The sequence below is a fragment of the Marmota flaviventris genome, unplaced genomic scaffold (genome assembly GCF_047511675.1).
Source record: "Marmota flaviventris isolate mMarFla1 unplaced genomic scaffold, mMarFla1.hap1 Scaffold_49, whole genome shotgun sequence".
Lineage (NCBI taxonomy): Eukaryota > Metazoa > Chordata > Mammalia > Rodentia > Sciuridae > Marmota > Marmota flaviventris.
The window spans coordinates 1,478,047-1,503,332 of NW_027288305.1; the positions used below are offsets into that span (position 1 = coordinate 1,478,047).

General features: G+C 40.1%; 1 pseudogene; it reads right to left on the reverse strand.

Moving 5' to 3' along the window:
• Positions 1-1,433: 1,433 nt before the first annotated feature.
• Positions 1,434-1,907, reverse strand: LOC139704310 (histone H1.10-like; annotated as a pseudogene).
• Positions 1,908-25,286: the final 23,379 nt, after the last annotated feature.

Genomic DNA, 25,286 nt, shown 5'->3' on the forward strand with positions numbered 1-25,286 from the left:
CTTTCTACTTACTGGTGTTCATATTAGCAAATTTGAAAAATGCAGATAGATGTACATACACCAGATCTCATGGTATGACTCATTACAAATTATCTTTTCATTTGAAGCACTGCTAGTTATGATAGAGAAAATTAAAATAGCGTTTAGCTCAAGCTAGCTACAATGTAACAAAAATTTCTTCAACTTGTTTAACTTTAAAAAGGATGTTTATTTTGACTTTTTAAAAATCTTGTAAAGTGTTTGTTGCTTATTAGTATTGAAAGGTGCTGTGGAAACATGTAAGTAAAGACTTCTCAGAAGAGAATATATTTTCAATTGTGTAGAGATGTATTGAATCTCTTTGACCTGAGAAGCCAGCCAAATTGAAAATAATTACTTTTTTTTTATTTTAAGCAAGAAAAATTTCCCAGAGTAAAAGAGGTCAGTACTGTTAAAAATACTGTTAAAAATCATTACTTTTTTTCATATTCACATATTCCTATGTAAACTAAATAAATAACGAGTTACAAAGATATTGAAAATGTTCCAGTTTCTAAGCATGGAGGAAATGTCATCAAATGGACAAAACATGCATGCCTTTTTGGAGTTTTACATTTGAGAGACATAAGAGTTAATTGGAAGAAAAACAAATAATTTACCATACAATTCTGTGGTTTATAATTAAGGCATTTCATTGATTTTTAAGATGCACATCTGAGATGGATGGAATCTTAAAATTGGCATGTTGTAACCACATGGAAATTTTTCTTCTGAGTTGAACATAGAATAAGAATGTTCTAAGTGTCTTAAAGGTGGTGGCATCTCAGAGAGAATGAAATAGGAAATATATAAAAATGTCAGCACATTGGTTAATTTTTAGCATCCAAAACTATTCAAAGGTGACTTGTAAAAAAAAGTTACAGATTTCTATATCCTTCTTTTTTTTTTGGAGGGGGGTGAGTACCAGGGATTGAAATCAGGAGCACTCAGCCACAGAGCCACATCCCCAGCCCTATTTTATATTTTATTTAGAGACAGGATCTCACTGAGTTGCTTAGTGCCTCACCATCCCTGAGGCTGGCTTTGAATTTGAGAGAGTCTTGTCTCAGCCTCCAGAGCTGCTGAGATTACAGGCATGTGCCACCACATTTCACTTCTAAATCTTTCTGTCTAAACTAGAATCTTTTTTTTTTTTTTTTGCAAAGGTCAAGAATGTTTTATTGTGGCTTGGGTGGGGAGGGGAGCTCTGCAATTGTTGCGAGCCCAGAGGTGGCAAGAGGGAGGGGGCCAGGCCTGGAGGCTGAATCCAGCTAGCCAACCAGGGCCCTGCCCATTGGCTGCCGGGTGGGGCGGTAACCATGGCGACGGCCATTGCTAAGGGCCAGAGCCAATCAGGGCATCACCCGGGCTGTTTCAAAAATCTCCCTGCAGCGCTTGGGGGAGGGGAGGCCAGAGCTGCGCATGGGGGAGGTGAGGTCAGAGCGGCGCGTGGGGGAGGGGAGGGGAGGTCGTGGCCCAGCAGGGAAGGTCCCCCTCCACGTTGTCGCGTGTGGGGCCTGGGCGCTCACTTGCAGCCCTTGGGCACCTTGGGGACACTGGGCTTGTCTGCCTTCTTCAACTTCTTGCTCCCAGCCGCTGCCTTCTTGTCCTTGCTGCTGCTGCTGCTGCTGCCCTTGTCCTCTGTGGCAGCGGCCTTCCGGGGTGCGTGCTTGTTGGCTGTGGCACCCTTGGTGGGTCAGGAGTGCTGCCTGCTTCTTGGGTTTGTGCACCGTTAGCTGGCCGTCAGCTTTTGGCAATTGAGCTTGAAGGAGCCGGTGGCGCCTGTGCCCTTGACCTGCAGTAGCAAGTCATTCTGCACCAGCGTGCACCAAGTACTTGAGGTAGGTGCAGCTGTTCTGCTGGTTGAACCCTGTTGGCAGCAGGTCCACCCTGGCCCCTGGAGCCCTACCTCCACTAGTTTGTTCTGCATGCCAGTGTGGCCAGCTCACAAGGCCATGGCGAACTTGCGGTTTTTCTGTTCCTGCTTATCCGTCTGAGACATATGTATCCCACGGGAATGCCTTGACCTTTTCTGGTCTGATGGACTTATTGTTAAGGGAGGTTTCGGTACCTGACAATAATAGATGTGGAAACTAAATTTCTCCCCCCTCCCTCCTGCTTTTGGGTAATTTTCCACTTCTGCTGCTTGGGGTATAAAAAAAGGTGTGTTAGCAATAAAGATTATTATTGACTCCTGAATGAAGAACCTTGGTGTCCTGTGTGTCTTTTAACCTCGCCGTCCCTCGCCGGACTCGGCTCCCTTGGCCGGACGCGGCAATTGGAGGTTCCCACCGAGATCCGGAAAGCAGGGGTAAGCGGACGGGGCTCACCTTCTAAGAAAGAAGGGGGAGGATTGGTTTAAAGATAATTTAAAGAGACAGGGTACGTACCATGGGTAACTCAACAGCGAAGGTTCGTCTGGCCAACGAACTAAAAGAGCTGTTAAATACACAAGGAACAGGAATAAAAACTAAGACTGCAACCGAATTCGTTGAAATTATTGCCCAGGCTTGTCCTTGGTTTCTGACAGGAGGATTTCTTAATAATAGTGACTGGGACCTGGTGAGGCATGACCTTCAGAAATTATTGAGGGACCGGGGCTCGGACAGTGTCCCAGTTGCCACTTTTTCCTTATGGAGGTTGGTAAAGGATGCTTTATTAACAGATAAAGTAAAGATCAAGGATCAGCTTGCTGAATGTGAACAGGCCCTTAATCAGGTGCAGGAGGAGCAAATGGTAGAATCCTTAAAGGATGAGGGTCCTCTTGAGGACTCGGGCTCGGGGGGTAAGAAACGCCTCCAGATTTCTAAGCCCGAAAAGGATCCTGAGGACCTCAGTTCTCTCTCTGAGGAAGAGGAGGGATTAGAAAGGGAGATAGAGGAATTAGAACATCGCCTTAAAAGGGCAAATGTGAGGGTGCCTAGGGCCCCCTCAGTTGCCGCACCTCCTCCCTATAATCCTGATTGGAATGAGGACACCCCTACTAGACGGGCGGGGGTCCACTGGGGTTCTAGAGCGGCTCAGGTTTTTCCAATGATTGAAAACGCCGATGCTGATGGACAGCCGGCCAGAGCCCATGTCCCCCTAGCCTTCAAGGACATAAAACAGCTTAAGGAGGCGGTCATTAATTATGGACCTCATGCCCCTTTCACATTGACCCTCTTCGAGTCCTTCTCAGCCAGTCAACTAATACCTAATGATTGGCAGCAACTTTGCAGGGCTGTGTTATCTGGAGGGGATTTCTTATTGTGGAAAAGTGAATATCATGAAAGGTGCCGCGAGCTGGCTCAGATTAACCTGAATGCGGGCCATCAACGGCGAAATGCTGAAATGTTAACAGGAACTGGGCAGTATGCCACCATAGGCCAACAAATTAGTTACGACCCAGGGGTTTATGCTCAAATAGCCTCAGCTGCGGTCCATGCCTGGAAAGCCCTGCCCGTTTCTAAGACTGAAGCAAAAATTTCCAAGATCTCTCAAGGGCCCTCTGAACCTTATTCGGACTTTATAGCCCACCTAATGCAGGCAGCTGGAAAAATATTCCCTAATCTGGAACAGGCTATGCCACTTATTAGACAACTGGCATATGAAAACGCTAACACTTACTGCCAAAATGCTATTAAGTCCTCCCGGGCCAAAAGTATAGATGACATGATTCGAGCATGCAAAGATATAGATGGGCCTCATATTACTGGTCAGGTTTTGGCTGCTGCCCTTAAGACTGGAATGCAAAAATCTGATAACAGGGGAACCCGCTCTAAGACTGGAATGCAAAAATCTGATAACAGGGGAACCCGCTCTAAGACTGGAATGCAAAAATCTGATAACAGGGGAACCCGCTCTAAGGGGTGTTTTAAGTGTGGGAAAGAGGGACATATAAAGAGAAACTGCCCGGAAAGGAGCGAGGGTGCTGGCAGAGGGATGCCTGGAATTTGTCCTAGATGTCATAAAGGAAATCATTGGAGCAGTGAGTGCAGGTCAAAATTTGACATCCAGGGTAACCCAATACCGTCGGGAAACAGGAGCAGGGGCCCGCCCCGGGCCCCGGAAGCCAAAGTGTACGGGGCAGTGCAGGGACAAAACAGTGCCCCAGGGAGTCTCCAACGCCTCCCACTGACCAACCCCTTTCTATCTGGGAACTCCCCAGGGGAACACCAGGAAGCGCAGGACTGGACCTCAGTTCCACCTCCCGAGCGGTATTAACTCCCCAAATGGGACCTCAGACGCTGCCTACTGGGGTTTTTGGGCCCCTGCCAGAGGGGACGGTGGGACTAGTGTTGGGACGAGGTAGCGCAACTCAGTGGGGCTTAAAGATTCTTACGGGGGTTGTTGATGCTGATTATCAGGGAGAGATAAAAATAGTAGTAGAAGCTACCCAAGGAATTGTTATTCTTCCCCCTGGGGAGCGTATAGCTCAATTGCTGCTGCTACCCTTAGCTTCCATTCCTGGGCACACCCTCCGTGGGTCCCGGGGCAACGGCAGCTTTGGCTTCACTGGAACTCCCCAGGCCTTTTGGGTAGCTCATTTGGATTCGCGTCCCAACCTGACTATTGAGATACAGGACAAGGCTTTCAAGGGAATACTAGATACGGGGGCGGATGTCTCTGTCATTTCTGAAAAACAATGGCCACCTGCCTGGCCCCTCCAGAGTCCCTCGGCCATATTACAGGGGATAGGACAGACCCGACCAAAAAGAAGTGCTTCCTTTTTAAAATGGAGAGATGGCGAAGGACATAGTGGCCATTTCCAGCCCTATGTAGTGACTGGACTCCCCACGAACCTTTGGGGGAGGGACTTGCTTCATCAAATGGGGGCTATTCTCACTACCCAGACTTTGAAAGGAAATAATGACTTTGTTAATGATGCAATGCTAGACATGGGATGGATCCCTGGAAGGGGACTAGGAAAGAGACATCAGGGCAGAATATCACCTGTGGATCCAGCGGAACAGGTTACCCGGCGGGGAAGAGACCAGAGAGGACTGGGAAATTTATCCTAGGGGCCACTGAAGTGCGGCCGCCTCTACTGTCCATTACTTGGTTATCAGAGGACCCTGTGTGGGTAGAACAGTGGTCCCTAACTAAGGACAAATTACAGGCCGCTTCCCTATTAGTTCAAGACCAGCTTAAGTTAGGACATGTGGTGCCCTCTACCTCCCCTTGGAATACCCCTATTTTTGTTATACAAAAGGGGTCTGGGAAGTGGAGACTTCTTCAGGACCTACGGGCTATTAATAAAACTATGCAACCCATGGGACCCTTACAACCAGGGCTACCCTTTCCTACTGCGATCCCAAAGGATTGGCATCTTATTGTTATAGATTTAAAAGATTGTTTCTTCTCTATCCCCTTAGACCCACGAGACCGAAAGCGTTTCGCTTTTTCCTTGCCTTCCACAAACTTTAGGGAACCTTACCAACGGTATGAATGGACCGTCCTACCTCAAGGGATGACTAATAGTCCTACAATGTGCCAATATTTTGTAGCTGAGGTTTTGCGACCCTTTCGACAGCAGTTCCCACAGCTCTACCTCATTCATTATATGGATGACATCTTACTGGCAGGGCCCAAGAAAGAAAGACTTCTTCAATCTTATGAAGTCCTCCAATCCCTTCTAAAAGGGGCAGGGCTGGTCATAGCACCTGAAAAGGTGCAGTTTCAACACCCTTACAATTATTTGGGATACATCATTAATAACATAGGAATCTTTCCCCAGAGACCCCAGTTCCAGATAAATCAGCTCAAAACTTTACATCAGTGGCAGACATTCCTCGGAGAAATACAGTGGCTGCGCCCTTCCTTTCATATTCCAACTGGAGAGCTCAAACCCCTGTATGACCTCTTGCGAGGAGATCCTTCTCCTACGTCGTGTAGAGTACCCACACCAGAAGCCTTACGAGCACTGAGGCTAATAGAAGAGGCTCTGCAGGACATGCAGATTACGCAGATAGATTATTCTCTGCCCTTGTCATTTATAGTTCTACCTTCTAAAATTACTCCCACGGGAGTGTTCTGGCAAACGGGTCCCATTTATTGGGTCCACTTGCCGGCTTCTAACCCCCGGGTATTGACTCCCTTTTATGAGCTAGTTATTAACTTAATTTGGAAGGTTAAATATTTGGGTGATGCATTGTTTGGAAAAACCTTTGACATACTTATTCAACCTTACACTCAAGATATGATACACAAGTTACAACAAGAACATGACCTTTGGTGTCTTTTCCTGTGCAGCTTCAAGGGTCAGATTGATAATCACTTCCCTAAACATAGACTTTTGGAGGGCTTTAAAAGGTGTCCCATTATCTTCCCAAAGATTATGAAAAGGGAACCTATTCCAAAGGCCCAAACTGTATATACAGATGGGGCCAAAAATGGATTTGCCATCGTTTTTGATGGATCTCAAATTCTCCGACAACCTGTGTCAGGTCAGTCGGCCCAAAAGGCGGAAGTTGAAGCTTTAATCATAGCTCTCAAAGTCTATAGTTCTATTCCTCTTAATGTATATACTGACAGCCTGTATGTAGCCAATCTGGCTCTAGTCATAGAAACAGCATCATATATTGGAAAGCAATCCACCATCACAGAACAACTACAGGTAGTTCAGCTTCTCATTTGGGCTAGACGAGATCCTTTATACATTGGCCACATCCGAAGCCATTCAGGGCTCCCTGGACCTTTGTCAGAGGGCAACGCAAAAGCAGACGCTGCTACTCATGCTGTTGGCCTTTCCTGTGTGACGACCGAATATGACAAGGCCTTACAATTCCATAACAAATTTCATTTAAATGCACAGTCTTTACGCTTCCACACAGGATGTTCACGAGACCAAGCTTTACAAATTGTCTCATTATGTCCAACCTGTGCACCATTTATTCATTCTCCTTCCCTTGGGGTTAATCCAAGAGGACTACAACCTAATGATGTCTGGCAAACTGATGTTACACACTTCCCTAGCTTTGGTAAGCTCTCCTTTATACATGTTTCCACTGACACATATTCTGGCTTCATTTTTGCCACCTTACATACTGGAGAGAAGGCTAAGGACGTAATCAGTCATCTTCTAAAAGCCTTTTCCTCCATGGGCACCCCACGATGCCTCAAAACCGATAATGGTCCCGCATATGTAAGCCAGGCAGTTCAACGGTTTTGCACCCAATGGGAAATTAATCATAAGACTGGAATCCCTTATAATCCACAGGGACAGGCTATCGTGGAACGAGCCCATCAACATTTAAAAACTTATTTACAAAAAATAAAAGAGGGGGAGATATACCGGAATTGTCAGGGACCACAAGCACTTCTAAGCATAACCTTATTTACTTTAAATTTTTTACTCACTGACACTGGAGGGCGCACGGCTGCACAACGCCACTTTTCCCCTCCCACTGTACAAGATGCTCAAATAAGGTGGAAAGATTTATCCACTGGAAAGTGGCAACCCCCGGCTCCACTCTTAGCTAGAGTGAGGGGAGCTGTATGTGTTTTTCCCCCAGGAACTGAGAAGCCCATTTGGATCCCGGAGCGCTGCACCAGACCGGTGAATGAAAATTCAAGACAAAATGAAGTTCCCAAGATGGCTGATCCTGCCACTGTTGTTCTCACCCCTTCAAGTGAGTGCCAAGACACATCTCATGAGCTGGACCCCACTTGTGGCATTCCTTCTGGACAGGTTGGTTGAAGGAGGGCTTGACCCCCCACCTGGGAATATTCATGAATATCTTTTTGGAGCCCCTTGTGAGTGTAAGGGAGGGCCCCGGCACTCGGCCCCCTCTGGTTATATCCAGAGCATTGATTGTGGGACTAAAGTAGCCTATATGGCGGCTGAACTCAATCAAAACATCAGAGGATTTGAGCAACCAAAATGGGTACAGCTATACATTCTTACCGCCGCCTATCTCAACAACTTATAGATGATGTGCAAACCCTGTCGGGAACCATTAAAGACTTACAAGACCAGATAGACTCTCTAGCAGAAGTAGTTCTTCAGAACAGGTGGGGTTTAGACTTGCTTACTGCCAATCAAGGGGGAATTTGTTTAGCCCTTGGGGAGAGGTGCTGTTTTTATGCTAACAAATCTGGAATAGTTCGCACAAAAATTAAACAACTCCAAGAAGACCTAGAAAAAAGGAGGAGGGAATTATTTGAGAACCCTCTCTGGACTGGACTTAATGGATTTTTGCCTTATCTTCTTCCCTTATTGGGGCCATTGTTAGGCCTCCTTCTAGTAGTGGCAGTAGGACCCTGCATTGTAAATAAGACAGTACAATTCATTAAGGATCAAATTAATATCTTAGCCTCTAAGCCGATACAGGTTCACTATCAACGCTTGAAGATGGATGATCGCCCCTCTGAGATATACTTCAGACTGATCCGAAGATGAGTGTCCTCCTTAAAAGAAGAACTCCTGCCATATCTTTTCTCTATGCATACCTCTCCCTCTTGCCTTCCTGCACTAGGATCTTTGCTGTCTAATCTCTCAGTCCAATCACATCTGCCATTCGGCGGTGACGGTCGTGGGTTCCGTAGGTGGAGACGGTTAAGCGTTCACCGCAATAATGTCTTGATAGGTCATAACACCTTGAGCTGATCTTGTAGTACCCAGTGACGGGCAACTTTCACGCTTGCTGTGCGACCTAAGCCAGGGAATTGGGGCCTTCCCAGAGACGGGTAAGCATCGCAAGGGCTGTGAACGACCTAAGACAGGGGCTACTTGATTCCCACTGGCATGCAAAAAAACAAAAGAGGGGGACTTGTTGGCAGCAGGTCCACCCTGGCCCCTGGAGCCCTACCTCCACTAGTTTGTTCTGCATGCCAGTGTGGCCAGCTCACAAGGCCATGGCGAACTTGCGGTTTTTCTGTTCCTGCTTATCCGTCTGAGACATATGTATCCCACGGGAATGCCTTGACCTTTTCTGGTCTGATGGACTTATTGTTAAGGGAGGTTTCGGTACCTGACAATAATAGATGTGGAAACTAAATTTCTCCCCCCTCCCTCCTGCTTTTGGGTAATTTTCCACTTCTGCTGCTTGGGGTATAAAAAAAGGTGTGTTAGCAATAAAGATTATTATTGACTCCTGAATGAAGAACCTTGGTGTCCTGTGTGTCTTTTAACCTCGCCGTCCCTCGCCGGACTCGGCTCCCTTGGCCGGACGCGGCAGAACCCCTCCACCTTCCTGGCCTCTGCATAGATGCCCACCAGCGACAAGCTTCTGCTTGCTCAGCCTGCGCACGTCTCCACCACTAGCTGGCTGTACTTGACCGGCTGGTTCTTCTTGCCGCTGCTTCTATGTTTGGGGCCACCACGGCCCTTGTCGCTGCCCCCCCCACCTCGCCGCCCTCCCCATGGCCCCCTTGGCGCCCAGGAGCTGCAGGGCCTCCTCCAGCTCCACCAACGTGGTGGCCAGCGGGTTGGTGGCAGGCAGTGCCAGGAAGAGGAAAGTGGGGGGGGGGCGCTCAAGGCGCGGGTCCTGGGGCTGGGCGGCAGGGCTGGGGACAGATGGACGAGCGCCATCGGGGAGCCGGGGTGGTTGTCTGGGGCAGCTCTGGGGCTCAGGGAGGGCTCAAGCTCGGTCCGAATCTCGCGGCTGCTGTGGCGCCGCTGCTCCAAAGCTGCCCGCCTTCTGGATGTGTGTGATGCGCTCTGCTAAGCTACAATGTTTTATTCAGAAGATTCCTGTACAGATCTTTCTCCTTGTGTAAAACAAATGGAAGACCAGTGTTCATCAACATGAGGACAATTTTTTGAAAAGGGTTTGAGGGAAACAAACTTCTTGGTGCTTTTCCATGAAAGCACATGGTGGGCAGTTAATGCATTTGAGGTTAAGTTGTTCACACAACACAGGCAGAATTTATGGAATATGGATTATTTTTGTTTCTTAGCCCAATTTCTGAAAGTTTGTAGGTCCACTTATAAGTTTTTTCAAGTGAGACATCCTTAAGTTGAATTTCAATGATTCATAGTTGTTATTGTTTTTATAAGAATGTATTTGAAAACATTTATTTTCTGTGTACGGTTTATGTAGGAAACTAGCTCCATGATATCTCTTGGCTAGGAAGCCTGTATAAGGACTTTTTCCATCTGATACTGAGGACAGGTTTCATGGGAAACTCAACCATATGAAGGTTACATACCTTTTTCCCCCAGGAGGACTTCAGCTTTGCTTATCCAAGTGTGGTCCTATGTCCTGGAGCTTGTTTGAAATGCAGACTGGTGGCGTATCTGAACCTGTGGGAAGAACCAGACAAGATATGTGACTCTCAGACTTGAGGGTATTACCAGGATTGCTGGACTAGTACAAAGTTTCAGTCTGGGTGGGAGCCTGAGAATTTTAATTTTAACAAGTTATCACATGCTGCTGATGTTGCTGGTACAGGGACCATACTTGGAGAACCATTATATTAGAATGTACAATTAAAACATTGTACATTTTTCTCCCCTTTCCAAATTTCTTACTCATTTAAATAGCTTTTTAAAAACAGATTTTCATATTCTTTAACTTGATTGAAGGGGGAAAAAGCATTTTTTTTTTGTAATGACCACACCAAGATTGCTTTTCAGCATCTAATTTCAGAGCAAAAAATCTCTTTAAACCTTAGTTTTAAATCTTATTTATGGGTGTCTCTTTCTCTTCTTTCTGTAATATTCTTTTTAATGTTTAAAAATTCTTTTAATGTAGATAACATGTTCTTATGGTTCAAAAGTTAAAATGACACAGGCATGCTTGGGAAAATGTGATTTCCAACTGCTTTGCCCCCCCCCCTTCACCCCTCTTTTTTAGATAACTACCTTTAATTTATTTCCCATAGATGTCAATTGTTTCCTTTTATAGTAGGAGAAATGCCAGTGTACTATATTCTTTTTATATAAAATGTGGTATACTATTTAAGTAATTCTATCCTATTGTTTTTTCTTTATATGCTCTTTAGATTTTTTCCTATTAGTATTTATTTAGAATGAATATAATATTTGTTTATAGAAAACACTTAAAAAAAAAGCTGTGTTTAAACAGTGTCTATTAAGTGCCTTGTTTACTTATCCAGCCCCCCCCCCCCGGAGTGTTTGGGTTGTTTCTAGGTTTATCACAGACCATACTATGGTGAACCAGCTTGTATACATATCATTTTATACATGTGCAAGTACATCTGTGGGATACATTCCTATAAGTGGGATCACCGTGCCAGTGGGCATTGCATTTATAATTTAGTTAAATGCTTCCTTTCTTAGGTGTTGCACCATTTTAAACTCCCACAAGTACAGTTGCTCCTCATTATTCATAGAGGATTGATTTGAGGACCCCTTTGCGGATGCTGAAATACAAGGATGCTTAAGTCTTTTATATAAAAAGCATAGTATTTGCATATAACCTATGCACTTTCTCCACATACTTTTAAATCATCTTTAGATTTCTTAGAAGACTAATACAATATAAATGCCATATAAATAGTTGTTACACTGTATTGTTTAGGGACTAGTGACAACAAAAAAGTTGGTATGTGTTCAGTATGACAATATTTTTAAAAAATATTTTCACCTATGATTGTTGAATTCAGTCTGAATACCACAGATACGAGAGGGCAGATCTCAGTGTATGAGAGAGTTCCTATTTTTTCTGGGGCCTTTCCAATGTACTGTGTACAACCCTTGAATTTGTTAACAGTTTGATAGATGAGAATTATCAATATAGAGTAATTTAATGTGGATTTCTATCATTTTTAATAAGGCTCTGCATATTATGCTTAAAAACGAATTGTATTTTTTTTCTTGTGAACTCTCTGTTAATGTTTTTTTTTTTTTTTTTTTTTTTTTTCACATTTCTGTTTTGGGTTGCTTTTTTCCCATTATCAATTTCTAGAAATTTGTAAATTGGAGAGATTAGCCCTGTGTGATATCAATTCTAGTTTTCCCCAGATTTTCACTTATTTTTATTTACCTTCACATATTTTGATATACAAAAGTCTTACATTTTTTAAAAATTTTACAGTTTATATTAATCATTATGGTATCTTGATATTTTTTAAAAATATTTCTTTATTTCTATGTGGTGCTGAGGATCAAACCCAATGCCTCACAAGTGCTAGGCAAGCACTCTACCACTGAGCTAAAGCCCCAGCCCAGGTATCTGGAGTTTAAGTCACTGAAAGGCCTCCAAGATTTTTAGAATTTGCCCATGGTTTCTTTTAGTACTTTTATGGTATCACATTTACATTTAAATGTTCAAATTAGGATTTATTCTGGTGTTCAGAATGATGCATAGGTTCAACTTTATCTTTTTCTGTGTGCCTGTTATTTTCACCTGTTGCTTTTAGAGCCCTTCTTTGAATCTCTTATGGTGTTGTTAAATTTTGGAGGTATTGGGGTGTCTCTGGGGTTTGTATTCTATTAGTCTTTTTCTTCATATACCAGTATCACATTATTGATTTTATAAAAGTTTTAATATCTTTTAAAACTAGTTTCCCCTTTTTGCTTTTCATATTCCTGGGAATTCTTGCTTGCTTATTTTCCCATGTACTTTTGAACTGTTTTCTCTAGTTCCAGGAAAACAAAAATCTAAAGGAAATAAACATCAGATTAAATGTATACATTTAAAATCTATTTAACTTCCCCAAACTTTTTTTTCAGGTTCTTAATAAAGGTGCTATGAAAGAATGTAAGACAGGAAAATAATTAAATATTTTTACTGTGGTGTTTTATGATTTTACATTTTAAAAATTATATTATTATTATTATTATTATTATTATTATTATTATTATTATTATTTTAGTCTGCTTCCTTAATGTGTAAAAGGGATATTGTTTTAGGAGTGTTTGATTTCATACAACCTCTGGGTAGTAAGGTGAATGCCAATAATGTGGGCTGTTTGAATAATGATGTTTGTCTTTCCCTATCTCTATGACTCTAATATTTTAATTTCTATTATTTTGTCATTTTAAAATGTGGTTCTGAGAAGGAGATTCTGTATTACATTTACTTGCAACATTCAATGAATTCTTTCCTCTTAAATAGGAAGATGAAAAGATTTGAAGTAATTTTGGTGATATAGAGGCACTTCTTTCTCTTAAAAGTTTGTTGTGATTTTTTATTATAATAATTAGAAAAATTTTTACCCATATAAAACAACATAATGACAAAAGTAAACCCTCAACTCCTGCACAAAGAAATGGCCACAATTAACTCACTTTTGGAAACTTATTGATGGATATGAAAGTATATATAAGATTTTAAATACACAGCAGTCTCTCTCTATATATGAAGCTATGTGGTCATTTTTATAGTGTTCTATATATATCTCTATTTATGAGTTGAACCTGATGTGCATAATCATGGGTGATCATTTTACTGGCTGCCTAGTTTTTTTTTTAAATTATTTTTTAGTTGTCAATAGATCTTTATATATGCAGTGTTGAGAATCAAACCCTGTTCTTCACACATGCCAGGCAAGTGCTCTACCATTGAGCTACAACCCAGCCCTGCCTGCCTAGTTTTCTATTATTTAGAGGCATCATACTTTATCTAGCTACTCCTTTCATAACCATTTAGATTGTTACTTGTTTTTCTTTCTTGTTAATAGTGGTATATTGATTATAGTATATTATTCACTTATCTTCTTAGAGGTATAACTGCCAGGTCAAAGATTATATACATTTTAAATATTGATAAATATAGCTAAGCTGTTATCTGTAAAAACTGTCCCCTTCAATGCCCATGAGAATCCTATTTTCAAAACCCTTGCTCACACCAAGTTTTGTTAATCTTTTTAATCTTTGCTAATTCAATAGGGAAAAAAGTACATTTTTGAGATAACATGTGTTTTATTGGTACTGGGGATCAAACCCAGGGGTACTTCACTAGTAAATTAGATCCCCAGCACATTTTCTTTAATTTATTTATTTATTTATTTTGAGACAGGGCCTCGCTAAGTTGCTGAGGCTATCCTTGAACTTGTGATCCTCCTGCCTCAGTCTCCTGATTTTCTGGGATTATAGGTGTGTTCCACTGTAAACTATTAAGGAAACCTTGTGTTATTCAAAGATTTCTTTCATTCAACATTTTTATTAACAAAAGAATTCTCTTCCTTAAGAACATACTAGTGATTCTTACATGTCAGATATTCTTAGGCATTTAATGTGATGAAAATATTTAAATATATTGAGTATTTTTTAGGTCTTTTGCCTTGATTTTAACTCATTGTTAATATTTGAAAACTTGAGGGTTGGGGATGTGGCTCAAGTGGTAGTACACTAGCCTGGACTGTATGAGGCACTGGGTTCAATCCTCAGCACCACATAAAAATAAAATAAAAGGATTGTGTCCACCATGAAAAAAAAAAAAAAAAAAAAAACTAAAAAGCAAATATTAAAAGCAATATTTGAAAACTTGATCAACCAGCTATAATTGTTTTGAACACAGAATGTTTTCTTCTGCAAAGAGTAGTACTTTTGTGTTTTATTCACCTGAAGGAAAGCCTAAAGTAACTTTCAAAATAAATTTCTTAACAATTTCCAAACATGGATACCAATGGCTGAATAGCATAAAGAATATTATTTCCGTAATTGGGTGATAATATAGTTTTTATGAGTTATGTAAACTATATGATTGTCCAATCATGTGTAAAACTATGTGTATCTCTTCTGTCCAAAGATTTTATCACTTCCTGATGAAATATGATTTTTAATTTTATGTTTGCTTTAGATTTTATTTCAATCAAATAAGAGTTACATATAAAGATGGCCTCACATGAAGCAGATTCACAACTTTATCATTGACCAACTGTTTATTCTTTGAACTGTCTTCTATATATAAAGTACATCTAGATTGCCTTTCCTGAGAGTGCTTTTCTTTTCACTTCAGTTAACATTGTTTACTGAATAACCCAAGGCTGGGACAATATGGACCAACTGGCAATTTATTCACCAGTTTTCATTCAGCACTGAATACCTACCTAAATGCTAGGCATCCACAGACATCAAAATCATTATTTACTTCTTTGTTTAATTTTTTGGTACTGGGAATTGAATCTAGAGGCACTTTACCACTGAAACACATCCCCAGCCCTTTTGTTTATTTTTAAAAAATTTTTAGACAGGATCTTGCTAAGTTGCTTAGAGCCTCACTAAGTTCCTAAGACTGGCCTTGAATGTAGGATCCTTCTGCCTCAGCCTCAACCTCCCAAAGGTTGATGCATATTATCATTATTATTTAAAGATGCAAAAGAGAATAGTATACATTTTAATTTAGAGAAGACTAACATGGTTTCTTTTAAATTTCGATGTGCATAACTGTATGGCACTTGCTGCCATAAAATTCAATGGTTACTTTATTTCAAATTTTGATGTGGACTATATTTTATTTAATTTTTTTTTTAACAAACGTGAAATGAAACATTTTTAATTAGCCATTTTATCACTCAAATATGATTTTTTAAATAAACTATTATGATTGGTAGCATTTGCCTAACCTCCCTGTAGATACTACATGTTATGCTGTGTACATCTGTAGTTACATTTAAAAATATATGGATATTGAAGGAAATATATATATATATATATATATATATATATATATATATATATTTTTTTTTTTAATTTTTTATTGTTGGCTGTTCAAAACATTACATAGTACTTGATATATCATATTTCACAATTTGATTCAAGTGGGTTATGAGCTCCCATTTTTACCCCATATACAGATTGCAGAAACACATCAGTTACACATCCATTGATTTACATATTGCCATACTCGTGTCTGTTGTATTCTGCTGCCTTTCCTATCCTCTACTATCCCCGCTCCCCTCCCCTCCCCTCCCGTCTTCTCTCTCTGCCCCCTCTACTGACATTCGTTTGTCCCCCTTGTATTATTTTTCCCCTTCCCCTCACTTCCTCTTGTATGTACTTTTGTATAACTCTGAGGGTCTCCTTCCATTTCCATGCATTTTCCCTTCTCTCTCCCTTTCCCTCCCACCTCTCATCCCTGTTTAATGTTAATCTTCTTCTCATGCTCTTCGACCCTACTCTGTTCTTAGTTACTCTCCTTATATCAAAGAAGACATTTGGCATTTGTTTTTTAGGGATTGGCTAGCTTCACTTAGCATAATCTGCTCTAATGCCATCCATTTCCCTGTAAATTCTATGATTTTGTCATTTTTTAATGCAGAGTAATACTCCATTGTGTATAAATGCCACATTTTTTTTATCCATTCATCCATTGAAGGGCATCTAGGTTGGTTCCACAGTCTAGCTATTGTGAATTGTGCTGCTATGAACATCGATGTAGCAGTGTCCCTGTAGCATGCTCTATTTAGGTCTTTAGGGAATAGACCAAGAAGGGGAATAGCTGGGTCAAATGGTGGCTCCATTCCCAGCTTTCCAAGAAATCTCCATACTGCTTTCCAAATTGGCTGCACCAATCTGCAGTCCCACCAGCAATGTACAAGTGTACCCTTTTCCCCACATCCTCGCCAGCACTTGTTGTTGTTTGACTTCATAATGGCTGCCAATCTAACTGGAGTGAGATGGTATCTTAGGGTGGTTTTGATTTGCATTTCTCTGACTGCTAGAGATGGTGAGCATTTTTTCATGTACTTGTTGATTGATTGTATGTCCTCCTCTGAGAAGTGTCTGTTCAGGTCCTTGGCCCATTTGTTGATTGGGTTGTTTGTTCTCTTATTGTCTAATTTTTTGAGTTCTTTGTATACTCTGGATATTAGGGCTCTATCTGAAGTGTGAGGAGTAAAGATTTGTTCCCAGGATGTAGGCTCTCTATTTACCTCTCTTATTGTATCTTTTGCTGAGAAAAAACTTTTTAGTTTGAGTAAGTCCCATTTGTTGATTCTAGTTATTAACTTTTGTGCTATGGGTGTCCTATTGAGGAATTTGGAGCCCGACCCCACAGTATGTAGATCGTAGCCAACTTTTTCTTCCATCAGACGGCGTATCTCTGATTTGATATCAAGCTCCTTGATCCATTTTGAATTAACTTTTGTGCATGGCGAGAGAAAGGGATTCAGTTTCATTTTGTTGCATATGGATTTCCAGTTTTCCCAGCACCATTTGTTGAAGATGCTATCCTTCCTCCATTGCATGCTTTTAGACCCTTTATCAAATATAAGATAGTTGTAGTTTTGTGGATTGGTTTCTGTGTCCTCTATTCTGTACCATTGGTCCACCTGCCTGTTTTGGTACCAGTACCATGCTGTTTTTGTTACTATTGCTCTGTAGTATAGTTTGAAGTCTGGTATCGCTATACCGCCTGATTCACACTTCCTGCTTAGCATTGTTTTTGCTATTCTGGGTCTTTTATTTTTCCATATGAATTTCATGATTGCTTTCTCTATTTCTACAAGAAATGCCGTTGGGATTTTGATTGGCATTGCATTAAACCTATAGAGAACTTTTGGTAATATCGCCATTTTGATGATGTTAGTTCTGCCCATCCATGAACAGGGTATATTTTTCCATCTTCTAAGATCTTCTTCTATTTCTCTCTTTAGGGTTCTGTAGTTTTCATTGTATAAGTCTTTCACCTCTTTTGTTAGGTTGATTCCCAAGTATTTTATTTTTTTTGAAGATATTGTGAATGGAGTGGTTGTCCTCATTTCCATTTCAGAGGATTTGTCGCTGATATACAGGAATGCCTTTGATTTATGCGTGTTGATTTTATATCCTGCCACTTTGCTGAATTCATTCATTAGCTCTAATAGTTTCTTTGTAGACCCTTTTGGGTCTGCTAGGTATAGAATCATGTCATCTGCAAATAGTGATAATTTAAGTTCTTCTTTTCCTATTTTGATGCCTTTAATTTCTTTCGTCTGTCTAATTGCTCTGGCCAGTGTTTCGAGAACTATGTTGAACAGAAGTGGTGAGAGAGGGCATCCCTGTCTTGTTCCAGATTTTAGAGGGAATGCCTTCAATTTTTCTCCATTCAGAATGATGCTAGCCTGAGGCTTAGCATAGATTGCTTTTACAATATTGAGGTATGTTCCTGTTATCCCTAGTTTTTCTAGAGTTTTGAACATAAAGGGATGCTGTACTTTGTCGAATGCTTTTTCCGCATCTATCGAGATGATCATATGGTTCTTATTTTTAAGTCTATTGATGTGGTGAATAACATTTATTGATTTCCGTATATTGAACCAGCCTTGCATCCCAGGGATGAATCCTACTTGATCATGGTGCACAATTTTTTTGATATGTTTTTGTATCCGAGTGGCCAGAATTTTATTGAGGATTTTTGCATCTAGGTTCATTAGAGATATTGGTCTGTAGTTTTCTTTCTTTGAAGTGTCTTTGTCTGGTTTAGGTATCAGGGTGATGTTGGCCTCGTAGAATGAATTTGGAAGTTCTCCCTCTTTTTCTGTTTCCTGAAGTAGCTTGAAAAGTATTGATATTAGTTCCTCTTTAAAGGTTTTGTAAAACTCTGCTGTATACCCATCCGGTCCTGGGCTTTTCTTAGTTGGTAGTCTTTTGATGGTTTCTTCTATTTCCTCAATTGATATTGGTCTGTTTAGGTTGTCTATATCCTCCTGACTCAATCTGGGCAGATCATATGACTTAAGAAATTTATCTATGCCTTCACTATCTTCTAATTTATTGGAGTATAAGGATTCAAAATAATTTTTGATTATCTTCTGTATTTCTGAAGTGTCTGTTGTGATATTGCCTCTTTCATCCCGTATGTTAGTGATTTGAGTTCTCTCTCTTCTTCTCTTCGCTAGCATGGCTAAGGGTCTGTCGATTTTGTTTATTTTTTCAAAGAACCAACTTTTAGTTTTGTCAATTTTTTCAATTGTTTCTTTTGTTTCGATTTCATTAATTTCAGCTCTGATTTTAATTATTTCTTGCCTTCTACTTCTTTTGCTGTTGTTTTGCTCTTCTTTTTCTAGGATTTTGAGATGAAGTATGAGATCATTTATTTGTTGTTTTTTTCTTTTTTTAAGGAATGAACTCAAAGCAATGAATTTTCCTCTTAGAACTGCTTTCAATGTGTCCCATAGATTCCGATATGTTGTGTCTGTGTTTTCATTAATCTCTAAGAATTTTTTAATTTCCTCCTTGATGTCTTCTATAACCCATTGATCATTCAGTAACCTATTGTTCATTCTCCAAGTGATGTATTCTTTTTCCTTCCTTCTTTTATCGTTGATTTTCAGTTCCATTCCATTATGATCAGATAGAATGCATGGTATTATCTCTACTCCTTTGTATTGTCTAAGAGTTTCCCTGTGACATAATATATGATCTATTTTTGAGAAGGATCCATGTGCTGCTGAGAAAAAATTGTAACTGCTTGATGTTGGGTGGTATATTCTATATATGTCAATTAAGTCTAGGTTATTAATTGTGTTATTGAGTTCTATACTTTCCTTATTCAACTTTTGTTTGGAAGGTCTGTCCAGTGGTGATAGAGGTGTGTTGAAGTCTCCCATGATTATTGTATGGTGGTCTATTAGACTCTTGAACTTGAGAAGAGTTTGTTTGATGAACATAGCTGCACCATTGTTTGGGGCATATATATTTATGATTGTTATGTCTTGTTGGTGTATGGTTCCCTTGAGCAGTATGTAGTGTCCCTCTTTATCCCTTTTGATTAACTTTGGCTTAAAATCTATTTTATTTGATATGAGTATGGATACTCCTGCTTGTTTCCGAAGTCCATATGAGTGATATGATTTTTCCCAACCTTTCACCTTCAGCCTATGTATGTCTTTTCCTATCAAATGCGTCTCCTGTAGGCAGCATATTGTTGGGTCTTGTTTTGTGATCCATTCTACTAGCCTGTGTCTCTTGATTGGTGAGTTTAAGCCATTAACATTTAGGGTTATTATTGAGATATGGGTTGTTCTTCCAGCCATATTTGTTTATTTATGTTACTAAATATGGTTTGTTTTCCACTTTGATTATTTTCCCCCCTTTAGTGTCCTACCTCCCACTGTTGGTTTTCATTGTTATTTTCCATTTCCTCTTCCTGTAATGTTTTGCCAAGGATGTTTTGAAGAGATGGTTTTCTAGCTGCAAATTCTTTTAACTTTTGTTTATCGTGGAAGGTTTTAATTTCATCTTCCATCCTGAAGCTTAATTTCGCTGGAAACACAATTCTTGGTTGGAACCCATTTTCTTTCAGTGTTTGAAATATGTTATTCCAGGATCTTCTAGCTTTCAGAGTCTGTGTTGAAAGATCAGCTGTTATCCTGATTGGCTTACCCCTAAATGTGATCTGCTTCCTTTCTCTTGTAGCTTTTAAAATTCTCTCCTTATTCTGTATGTTGGGCATCTTCATTATAATGTGTCTAGGTGTGGTTCTCTTATGATTTTGCACATTCGGCGTCCTGTAGGCTTCTAGGATTTGGGGTTCTGTCTCATTCTTCAAGTCTGGGAAGTTTTCTCGTATTATTTCATTGAATAGATTGCTCATTCCTTTGGTTTGAAACTCTGTTCCTTCCTGTATCCCAATGACTCTTAAATTTGGTCTCTTGATGTTATCCCATATTTCTTGGATGTTCTGCTCATGGTTTCTTAACAGTCTTGCTGAGCTGTCTATGTTCTTTTCAAGTTGAAATACTTTATCTTCATTGTCTGATGTTCTGTCTTCTAAGTGTTCTACTCTGCTGGTAGTATTCTCAATTGAGTTTTTAAGTTGGCTTATTGCTTCCTGCATTTCTAGGATTTCTGTTTGTTTGTTTTTTATAACCTCTATTTCCCTGTATAGTTGATCTTTTGCTTCTTGGATTTGTTTATTTAATTCATTGTTGAAGTGATCTTTCATTGTCTGATTTTGCTGTCTGATGTCTTCCTTGATACTCCAGATCATCTGAAGCATGTATATCCTGAATTCTTTATCTGACATTCCATCAGCTGCAGCTATTACCTCTTCTAACGTTGAGTTGACCTGCAATGCTTGTGGTCCTTTCTTTCCTTGTCTCTTCATACTGTTCGCGTTCCTTTCTACTTGGTGAAACTGTTGTGCTATTGAATTTTCCCCCTATATATTTATATTGGTCTTGTATAGTTGCAAAGTCTCCCTCGCAGGCGCGGGCGGCTGCTGTGCCCCTCCTCCAATTGGGGCAATGTGCCTACCGTGCCGGCAGGCCGCTGGGCCTGCTCTGCCAGTCGGTAGCAGGTCCGCCGACCTTGCAGGTGCGGGCGGCGGCTCTGTCCCTCTGCGGGCCGCTAGGCTTGTTCTGTCGGTGGTCGCAGTTCTGCCTACTTTGCAGGCGCAGGCAGCGGCACTGCCCCTCTGCAGGCCTCTGGGGCTGTACTGCCAGTGGGTCGCAGGTCTGCCTACTTTGCAGGCATGGGGGGGGGGCGGCGGCTCTACCCTTCCTCAGGCCACTGGGCCTGTTCTGTCTCTCGGTTGCAGGTCTGACCTGTTCTGATAGTGGTCACAGTTCCGACTACCTTGCAGGCGCGGGAGGGAGGGGGCTGCTCTGCCTCTCAGCAGGCCGCTGCTCCTCTTCTGCTGGTGGGTCGCAGGCCTGCCTACCTTGCAGGAGTGATTGGAAGCTCTGTCCCGCCGCGGGCCACTGGGCCTTTTCTGTCGGTGGTCACAGTTCCCCTACCTGGCAGGCGCGGGGGGTGGGGGGCGGCTCTGCCCCTCAGCAGGCCGCTGGGCCTGCTCTGTGTTTGGTCACAGTTCCCTCTACTATGCCGGCGCAGGGGGAGGGGGCAGCTCAGCCTCTCAGCAGGCGGCTGCTCCTCTTCTGCCGGTGGGTCGCAGGCCCGCCTACCTTGCAGGAGTGATTGGAAGCTCTGTCCCGCCGCGGGCCACTTTTATTTAATTTTTATAATCACATGTGTCCTGTATTTTAAATCTTTTTTTAAAGGGCAGAGTAAGTATTTAAACTGAGTATGCTGCTGGTTCCTGTTTAAGATCTGTTTATGTTTCTCAGTATAGACATGGCAATATTTTATAAAATATGTTGTTTAAAAATAATGATAAAGTAAATGCCCCCCAAAATAAAGTAAATATAATTGTATGGTTCACATTTTTTTAAAATAAAAGCAGAAAATTAGATTGCCAGACTTTGAGTAGAATTAATAAATTTTTGTCTGAGTCTTGCCTGTGAAGCTTTTCTGACTCCTAAACCAGTTTTTCACAGCCAAAGTAAACAGAAATGGAACAATTAAAGATTTAATAGATTTAAGAAGTATTTTAGTCTCTATTTTATTTACTTTATTCTAATATTTCTATTAGAGTTCAGGATTCTAATGAATACATGTAACTTGTTTTAATTATTATTTTTGCAGAAGTCATTTGCATGTGAAATTTTTAAAATCAATTAAATAATACTCTATCCAGTTTTATTTGCACTTTATTTTGCCTAAAAATTGTTTCTTTTTTAATATTTATTTTTTAGTTGTATGATTTATATGTGGTGCTGAGTATTTAACCCAGGGCCCTGATGTGCGAGGCAAGCACTCTACTGCTTAGCCATAACCTCAGCCCCTAGCAAATATTTCTTAATACATAGTCTGAAATTAAATCAAGGCAGACTTGAAATTACTGAGTCTTCATTATTGGGCCAAATTAATGAGGTTTTCCTGGACTTTTCCTTCTGGTATCTTATTGTGGCTAATGATGTAATCTTATTTGTTTTCTAAAATATTGAAGTTTTAGGTTTTTGAAACTTTTCTGTGAAAGTACAGGGATTTGTTTATACAGTACCTTTCATTTTACTTATGAGTTAATTTCTTTAATTTTGTGCCCTAAAACCTACTAAAAATATTCCTGGAAAGTGAGGGATTAAACAGAATTTGTAATAAAAATGAAGACCTTTTTCTTTATTTCTCCTGTTAGCTGGATTTGTTAAAATTTTTATACTACATTTAAATAAATATTAAGACTTTATTACAGGGCTGGGATTATGGGTCAGTGTAGAACACCTGCCTGGCATGTGTGAGGCACTGGGTTTGATCATCACCACCACAATAAATAAATAAACAAACAAACAAACAAACAGACAGACAAATAAATAAATAAAGCAATTATGTCCATCAACAACTACCCCCCCAAAGACTTTATTACATATTAAATGGGTGGGATTTTCTGTATTTGAAACAGTTTCTTTCTATATTAGGCATAAAGTTTAATTTAGACTGGCAGAGTAAGTGATCGTTTGTTTGGAAAGAGGGGTAGACAATCTTTGGTTAGTTTCATTCTGTAACCTTCCAGCTAATTGTTGAATTGCATGGTTTTTTTGTTCTTTGCTCTGTCTACTTTGGATTTGGTTTTATGGTTGGTTGAAATAGAGATTTATTGGTAGGAACATAGATTATTTTCCCATTTTAACAGATTGTGTGTTTTTCTGACAGCTTATTCTGTCACAGGCAGAGTGATTCAACCAGACCCTTGTGCAGAGGTGTTAGTATATGATTTGGGCAGCCATTTTCAAAAATAACAGCTTTATTGATATATAATTCACATTACCATCAAGGTCACTCATTAAAAGTGCAATTCACTGAGTTTTAGTATATTCACACAGTTGTGTGCCTATCCAGCTATCTAATATGGAAAGACATTTGTCATACCCAAAGAAGACCCATGCCCTTTAGCAGTCAGTCTCCACTCAATCTTGCTCCATGTAGGCATGAATCTTCTTTCTCTCTTTGTGGATTTACTTGTTCTGGACATGATATATAAATGTAATCATTCAATATATGACCCTTTGTATTTGTTTTTTTTTATCCTGTTTTTTAGGTAGCACATATTAGAACTTCATTCCTTTTATTGCTACATAGTGTTCTGTTATATATATACACTGTAGTTTGTTTATCCATTTATCAGTTGATGGATATTTGGGTGACATTCACTTTGTGGTTCTTATGATCATGCTGCTGTGAATATTTGTGTTTTTGAGTTGACTTCTGTTTTCTTTTGGGTAGATACTTAGGATTGAAATTTATGGGCCATAAGTCACTCTGCCAGACTGTTTTATAAGGTGACTCAACCACTTTATATTCCCATCAGCAATGTTTGAAGATTTCATTTCTCCATATCTTTGCCAACATTGTGACATGGTGTTTTTCCATATTAGTCATCCTAATGGGTATGAAGTGGCATTGCATTGTGGTTTTTATTTGCATTTCCCTGATAAATAATGATATTCAATAACTTTGTGTACTTGTTAGCCATTGTTTATCTTTGTTAGGCAAATTCCTGTTCAGATTCTTTACCCATTTTAAAAACTGAGCTGTCCTTTTCTTGTTTAGTTTTAATAGTTCTTCTGTATTCTGGATATACACAAATGTTCACTTATCAGATATATGAAGTATATATTTTTTTCTTATTCTATAGTCTTTTCATTCTTATAAGGCCAATAGGTTTTTTGTTCAAGTCCAATTTACCAGTTTTTTGACTGCTTATGCAGTTTTCTCTGAAATTTTTCCATAAGTTAAAAAAAAAAAAAAAAAACAAACAAACCTTATTTCTCAACATCTTCCATTAATTTTTCTTCCTACACAAACAATGATTATTTAGTTAACTACACAATGGGTTACAGATATTAAAAATATTTTTTGTTTTCAAATATTTTCATCACATTTAATGAAAGAAACCCAAGTTTTCTAACTTGATATCCAGTGCACTTTTTAAAAATCTGCTTAGCTCAGAATGCACACATTATTCTGTAAATATTTACAGGTGTCTAATGTATTCTGAGGACTTGACTGGGCTTGGAGATCCAGGGATGCTTGGAACATGGTCCTGTCCTTAAGGAACCAGAGGTCATGTGCCATGCTACAGATTTCTACAGAGGGTAGTGGCACCAGTGGAGAAAGAGGGGCACTGTCTGGGTGAGAAAGCCTCTCAGGGAGTCGGTGCTGGTGCTCTGTCTGCAGAGATTCATTGGTGATCAGAATCTTTTCTTATAGCCTATGATTCTTCCTTTTAGACATTTGTTGCTGCTGTGTGTTATGTACATTGGCACCAGTTATTTGTAACAGCAATATTTAGGGATATTGATGTAATGAATTGTAGACATCAATGTGATGACTTTGATACCTAGAAGCAAGCCAGAAGAAAGCCACATTTCTTTGATTTCTTCAGGTTTTCAAGAATGGGAACTTCCTACTTACTAATTAATTCAGTGTGGTGTGTGTGTGTGTATCTGAGCTCCAGACCAAACCCAAGCAATTTTGGGTAGTCAGAGCTAAAATGTGAGTCAAGGAGGAACAGCTGTTTGACTGGAGGGAAGATTGTATATAGATATTTGGGTGAGACCTGTTAAGGAATTTATATCTTTCTTTAATAATGGAAAGCCATTGATGAGTTTGGTTG